The sequence below is a fragment of the Arachis ipaensis genome, chromosome B10 (assembly GCF_059453495.1).
Source record: "Arachis ipaensis isolate K30076 ecotype BB chromosome B10, ASM5945349v1, whole genome shotgun sequence".
Taxonomy (NCBI): Eukaryota; Viridiplantae; Streptophyta; class Magnoliopsida; order Fabales; family Fabaceae; genus Arachis; species Arachis ipaensis.
The window spans coordinates 107434790-107442601 of NC_142435.1; positions in this window are offsets into that span (position 1 = coordinate 107434790).

The following is a 7812-nucleotide window of genomic DNA, read 5'->3' on the forward strand; positions in this document are numbered from 1 at the left end:
ACCTGCAGCAACTAAGGTTGAAGAATATAAAGCCAAGATACCTTATCCTCAAAAACTCCGGAAAGAGGAGCAGGATAAGCAATTTGCTCGCTTTGCAGATTATCTCAGGACTCTTGAAATAAAGATTCCATTTGCAGAAGCACTTGAGCAAATACCTTCTTATGCCAAGTTCATGAAAGAGATCTTGAGTCATAAGAAGGATTGGAGAGAAACAGAAAGAGTTCTCCTCACTGAAGAATGCAGTGCAGTCATTCTGAAGAGCTTTCCTGAAAAGCTTAAAGACCCTGGGAGCTTTCTGATACCATGCATATTAGAAGGTAATTGCACCAAGACAGCTTTATGCGATCTTGGGGCAAGCATCAACCTAATACCTGCATCCACTATCAGGAAGCTTGGCTTAACTGAAGAAGTTAAACCAACCCGGATATGTCTCCAACTTGCTGATGGTTCCACTAAATACCCATCAGGCATGATTGAAGACATGATTGTCAGAGTTGGGCCATTTGCCTTTCCCACTGACTTTGTTGTGCTGGAAATGGAGGAGCACAAGAGTGCTACTCTCATTCTAGGAAGACCCTTCCTAGCAACTGGAAGATCCCTCATTGACATCCAACAGGGGGAAATAACCCTGAGAGTCAATAATGATGAATTCAAGTTGAACGCTGTCAAAGCCATGCAGCATCCAGACACATCAAAAGACTGCATGAAAGTTGATCCTATTAATTCTTTGGTAGAAGAGATCAACATGGCTGAGAGTCTTGAATCAGAGTTGGAAAACATCTTTAAAGATGTTCAGCCTGATTTAGAGGATTCAGAGGACATGAAAGAGCCTCTGAAATTTCTTCTGGAAGAGGAAAAACCTCCTAAACCCAAGCTCAAGCCATTACCACCATCCTTGAAATATGCATTTCTGGGAGAAGGTGACACTTTTTCAGTGATCATAAGCTCTGCTTTAAATTCACAGGAAGAGGAGGCACTTATTCAAGTGCTAAGGACACACAAGACAGCTCTTGGGTGGTCCATAGGTGACCTTAAGGGCATAAGCCCAGCTAGATGCATGCACAAAATCTTATTGGAGGATAATGCCAAACCAGTGGTTCAACCACAGAGGCGGCTAAATCCAGCCATGAAAGAAGTGGTGCAGAAAGAGGTCACCAAATTACTAGAGGCTGGGATTATTTATCCTATTTCTGATAGCCCCTGGGTGAGCCCTGTTCAAGTCGTCCCAAAAAAGGGAGGCATGACAGTGATTCATAATGAAAAAAATGAACTGGTTCCTACAAGAACAGTTACAGGGTGGCGCATGTGTATTGACTATAGAAGGCTCAATACAGCCACCAGAAAGGATCATTTTCCTTTACCATTCATAGACCAGATGCTAGAAAGACTAGCAGGTCATGATTATTACTGCTTTTTGGATGGCTACTCAGGCTATAACCAGATTGCAGTAGATCCCCAGGATCAAGAGAAAACAGCATTCACATGTCCATCCGGAGTGTTTGCTTATAGAAGGATGCCATTTGGGCTATGTAATGCGCCTGCAACCTTCCAGAGATGCATGCTCTCTATTTTCTCTGATATGGTGGAAAAATTTCCGGAAGTCTTCATGGATGACTTCTCAGTATACGGAGACTCATTCAGCTCCTGTCTTGATCACCTGAAACTTGTTCTGAAAAGATGCCAAGAGACCAACCTAGTTTTAAACTGGGAAAAGTGTCATTTCATGGTGACTGAAGGAATTGTTCTTGGGCATAAAATCTCAAACAAGGGAATAGAGGTGGATCAAGCAAAAATAGAGGTAATTGAAAAATTACCACCACCTGCCAATGTTAAGGCAATCAGAAGCTTTCTGGGGCATGCAGGATTCTATAGGAGGTTTATAAAGAATTTTTCAAAAATCGCAAAACCTCTAAGCAATCTGCTAGCTGCTGACACGCCATTTGTGTTTGACACAGAGTGCCTGCAGGCGTTTGAAACGCTGAAAGCTAAGCTGGTCACAGCACCAGTCATTTCTGCACCAGACTGGACATTACCATTTGAGCTAATGTGTGATGCCAGTGATCATGCCATTGGTGCAGTATTGGGACAGAGGCACGACAAGCTTCTGCATGTCATTTATTATGCCAGTCGCGTTCTAAATGATGCCCAAAAAAATTACACAACCACAGAAAAAGAACTACTTGCAGTGGTTTACGCCATTGACAAGTTCAGATCATACTTAGTAGGATCAAAAGTGATTGTGTATACTGACCATGCTGCTCTTAAATATCTACTCACAAAGCAGGATTCAAAACCCAGGCTCATCAGATGGGTATTGCTTCTGCAAAAGTTTGATATAGAAATAAGAGACAGAAAAGGGACAGAGAACCAAGTGGCTGATCATCTGTCCCGGATAGAGCCAGTGGAAAAGGGACGTCCCTCCCCTTTCTTGAGATCTCTGAGACGTTTCCTGATGAGCATTTATTTGCCATTCAGGAAGCACCATGGTTTGTCGATATTGCAAACTATAAAGCTGCAAGGTTCATACCCAAGGAGTACAACAGGATACAAAAGAAGAAATTAATTACTGATGCAAAGTAATACTTGTGGGATGAACCTTATCTCTTCAAGAGATGTGCAGACGGAATTATCCATAGGTGTGTGCCTAGAGAAGAAGCACAGAGGATCCTGTGGCATTGCCACGGATCTCAATATGAGGCCATTTCGGAGGCGAGCGAACAGCTACCAAGGTCTTCCAATGTGGCTTCTATTGGCCCACACTCTATAAAGATTTCCGAGAGTTTGTACGTAATTGTGACAGTTGCCAAAGAGCTGGTAATCTGCCTCATGGTTACGCCATGCCTCAACAAGGAATCTTGAAAATTGAGTTGTTTGACGTATGGGGAATTGACTTCATGGGACCTTTCCCACCATCATACTCAAACACTTATATTCTGGTGGCAGTTGACTATGTATCAAAATGGGTTGAGGCTATTGCCACACCCACCAATGATACTAAAACAGTGCTGAAGTTCCTCCAGAAACATATCTTTAGCAGGTTTGGTGTCCCTAGAGTACTAATCAGTGATGGGGGCACTCACTTCTGCAATAAACAGCTTTACTCTGCCATGGTTCGGTATGGAATTTGCCACAAGGTGGCCACTCCATATCATCCACAAACCAATGGGCAAGCTGAAGTCTCTAACAGAGAATTAAAGAGAATCCTGGAACAGACAGTAAATACCCGTAGAAAGGATTGGGCACGGAGCTTGGATGATGCTCTGTGGGCTTACAGGACAGCATTCAAGACCCCCATAGGGACATCTCCATACCAACTCGTGTATGGTAAGGCATGTCACCTGCCCGTGGAACTGGAACATAAGGCCTACTGGGCAACCAGATTCCTAAACTTTGATGCCAAATTAGCAGGAGAAAAACGATTGCTCCAGCTAAATGAGCTAGAGGAATTCAGATTCACAGCTTTCGAAAATGCCAAGCTTTATAAAGAAAAATAAAAAAAATGGCATGACAGAAAGCTGTCATCTAGAATCTTTGAACCAGGACAGAAGGTCCTGTTGTTTAACTCTAGACTCAGGCTATTCCCCGGGAAACTGAAATCCCAGTGGAGGGGACGATACGTGATTACAAGTGTATCACCATATGGTTATGTGGAGCTTCAAGATATTGATTTTGATAAGAAGTTCATTATCAATGGACAGAGAATCAAGCATTATCTTGAAGGCAACATTGAGCAAGAATGCTCAAGGCTAAAGCTAGATTAAAAGCTCAGCAAGGTCCAGCTAAAGACAATAAAGAAGCGCTTGTTGGGAGGCAACCAAGCCATGGGGCAACAATCCTCTAAGCATTTTGCCCTATTTCTATTTTTATTTTTATTTATTTATATAGAGTTCAGTGATAACAAGGTAAATAATCATTTACAGAAGACCTCGGCACACAAAACAGAGAAAAAGAGCTCATTGGCAAGAAAACGCCAGTAAAAGTATATTTTGGGCGTTCAACGCCCAAAATGGGCATCCACTGGGCGTTGAACGCCAGTAATGGTAGCAATATGGGCGTTCAACGCCAGAAAGGGGCACCCACTGGGCGTTGAACGCCAGTAATGGCAGCAGCTGGGCGTTGAACGCCCAGGAGAGCAGCATTTGGACGCTGAACGCCCAAAACAGGCAGTGTTTGGGCGTTCAAACGCCAGGATAGCAAGGAGGAGCCAAACTCATTTTTTCACACGTATTTCCATTCTAATTTCAAATTTTATGTTTCAATGCATGATTTTTACATGAACATGTTAAGAACCCTGATTTCTAAAACCCTTAATTTCAAAAAAATCCCTCTTTCCAAATTCAATCTAACTCTTTTCAAATCTTTTCTGACAACAAATCTACCTTTTTCATTCTAAAATCTTTTCAACTAATCCATATCTTTTTCAAATCTCCATATTATCTTTTTCAAAATTCAGATTTATCTTTTTCAAAAATCTATCATATCTCTTCAAAATTAAACTATATCTTCTATCTTATCTTTTTCAACCCAATCTTTTTATCTTATCTTTTCCAATTTTTCGAAAACCCACCCCCCCATCCCTTTAAATTTGGGTTCGGCCTCCCTCCTCCTCCATCAACAATTGCACCTAGCTCTCCTTCTATCCCTCTCCTTTCTTTTCTTTTGCTTGAGGACAAGCAAACTTCTAAGTTTGGTGTGTTTATCCGAGATCACTAAGATCATGGCTCCTAAAGGAAAACAACCCACTCCAAGAGGCAAGAAAGAGAGCGTTCCAAAACCACTTGGGAATCAAGGGAAGTTCTTATCTAAAGAACATTCAGACCATTATCTTAAAATAATGGGTCTGAGATCAGTGATCCCGGAAGTTAGATTAGATCTGAAAGAAGATGAATATCCGGAGATCCAGGAGCAAATTCGAATCAGGAACTGGGAAGTCCTAGCTAATCCTGAAACGAAAGTGGGAAGGAACATAGTCCAGGAGTTCTATGCTAATATGTGGCAAACTGACAAGCAGAAACTATCTGGAACTGCCTTCTATGACTATCGGACCATGGTCAGAGGAAAGATAGTTCATACCCACCCTGACAGAATCAGGGAGATCTTAAAGCTACCTCAGCTAAAGGATGATCCAGACTCCTTTAACAGGAGGATGATGAGAGCAGACATTGGCCTGGATAAGATTCTAGAGGACATATGTATCCCTGGAGCCAGGTGGACCACCAACACAAAGGGTGTCCCAAATCAACTCAAGAGAGAGGATCTCAAACCAGTCGCCAGAGGATGGTTAGACTTCATTGGGCATTCTCTGTTGCCTACTAGCAACCGTTCTGAAGTCACAGTTAAAAGAGCAGTGATGATCCATTGCATCATGATGGGAAAGGAAGTGGAGGTTCATCAGCTGATTTCAGCTGAACTCTACAAAATTGCTAACAAAAATTCTAAAGAGGCCAGGTTGGCTTATCCAAGCGTGATTTCTCTGCTCTGCAAGGACGCTGGAGTAAGGATGGGAATAACTGAGTATATCTCAATTGAGAAGCCAATCACCAAAGCATCAATGGAAAAACAACAAGCACAGGATGATCCCATCAAGAAGAGAGCACAGGAATTCCTCCCAGAGATCCCTCAATCTGAATACTGGGAGTATCTTGAGACGTCTGTTACTAAGATACGGGAAGCTATGGAGCAAATAATAAAAGAACAGAAGGAACACAGTCAAATGCTGACCTATATGTTTAAAGAACAAGAGGAGCAAGGGCGTGACTTAAGGGAATTGAAGCGCCAAAAGTCTTCTCTTGTAGGACCAAGCACCCCAAGGATCAGAGGAACCCCCGTTCCCCCAGAATAAAGGTTGTTAATTTCCAATTTCTGCCTTAACTCTGTGACAGTGTCCTTATAGAAGTTTACCTTAGGAGTCATATAGTAGTAATTAGTATCAATTTTGATTTTATCTCCAATTAAGCTATAGTTTATTTTTCTCATCATCAGCAAACATGAATAAAGTAGTAGATCTTTTGAATAAGAGGCAATAAAATTTCAAGTTTTAATAAGAGAAATTCTAATTAGTAACATGTGGTGGCAATGCTTTCTGTCTTCTGAATGAATGCTTGAACAGTGCATATGTTTTTTGAATTTGTTGTTTAAGACTATTAAATATGTTGGCTCTTGAAAGAATGATGAACATGAGACATGGTATTGATAATCTAAAAAATCATAAAAATGATTCTTGAAGCAAGAAAAAGCAGCAAAGAACAAAGCTTGCAGAAAAAAAATATAATAGAAAGAAAAAGAAAAAGCAAGCAGAAAAAGCCAAGAGCTCTTAAAACCAAGAGGCAAGAGCAAAAAGCCAATAACTCTTAAAACCAAAAGGCAAGGGCAAATAAAAAGGATCCCAAGGCTTTGAGCATCAGTGGATAGGAGGGCCTAAAGGAATAAAATCCTGGTCTAAGCGGCTAAACCAAGCTGTCCCTAACCATGTGCTTGTGGCATGAAGGTGTCAAGTGAAAACTTGAGACTGAGCGGTTAAAGTCAAGGTCCAAGGCAAAAAGAAGAATATGCTTAAGAACTCTGGACACCTCTAATTGGGGACTTTAGCAAAGCTGAGTCACAATCTAAAAGGTTCACCCAATTATGTGTCTGTGGCATTTATGTATCCGGTGGTAATACTGGAAAACAAAGTGCTTAGGGCCACGGCCAAGACTCATAAAATAGCTGTGTTCAAGAATCATCACACTGAAATAGGAGGATCAATAACACTATCTGAATTCTAAGTTCCTATAGATGCCAATCACTCTGAGCTTCAATGGATAAAGTGAGATGCCAAAACTGTTCAGAAGCAAAAAGCTACTAGTCCCGCTCATCTAATTAGAATCTGAGCTTCACTCAAAAACTCTGAGATATTATTTCTTCTCAACCTATTAGTCTTCTATTTTATTTGTCTATTTGCTTGAGGACAAGCAACAGTTTAAGTTTGGTGTTGTGATGAGCGGATATTTTATACGCTTTTTGGGGTTAATTTCATATAGTTTTGAGTATGTTCTAGTTAGTTTTTAGGTTATTTCCATTAGTTTTTAGGAAAAATTTATATTTCTGGACTTTACTATGAGTTGTGTGTTTTTCTGTAATTTCAGGTATTTTTCTGGCTGAAATTGAAGGAGCTGAGCAAAAATCTGATTCAGGCTAAAAAAGGACTGCTGATGCTGTTGGATTCTGAACTCCCTACACTCAAAGTGGATTTTCTGGAGCTACAGAACTCGAAATGGCGTGCTTCCAATTGCGTTGGAAAGTAGACATCCAGGGCTTTCCAGAAATATATAATAGTCCATACTTTGCATAAGGATAGATGACGTAAACTGGCGTTCAACGCCAGTTCTCTGCCCAATTCTGGCGTCCAGCGCCAGAAAAGGATCACAAGTTGGAGTTGAACGCCCAAACAGGCACAAAAACTGGCGTTCAACTCCACAAATGGTCTCTGCACGTGAATTACTTAAATCTCAGCCCATCACACACCAAGTGGGCCCCAGAAGTGGATCTCTGCATCATCCATCATAGTTTACTCATTTTTTGTAAACCTAGGCTACTAGTTTAGTATTTAAACAACTTTTAGAGACTTATTTTGGATCTCATGACATTTTAGATCTGAACTTTGTATTCTCTGACGGCATGAGTCTCTAAACCCCATTGTTGGGGGTGAGGAGCTCTGCTGTGTCTCGATGAATTAATGCAAGTATTTCTGTTTTCTATTCAAACACGCTTGTTCCTATCTAAGATGTTCATTTGCGCTTAATTGTGATGAAGGTGATGATTCGTGACACTCAT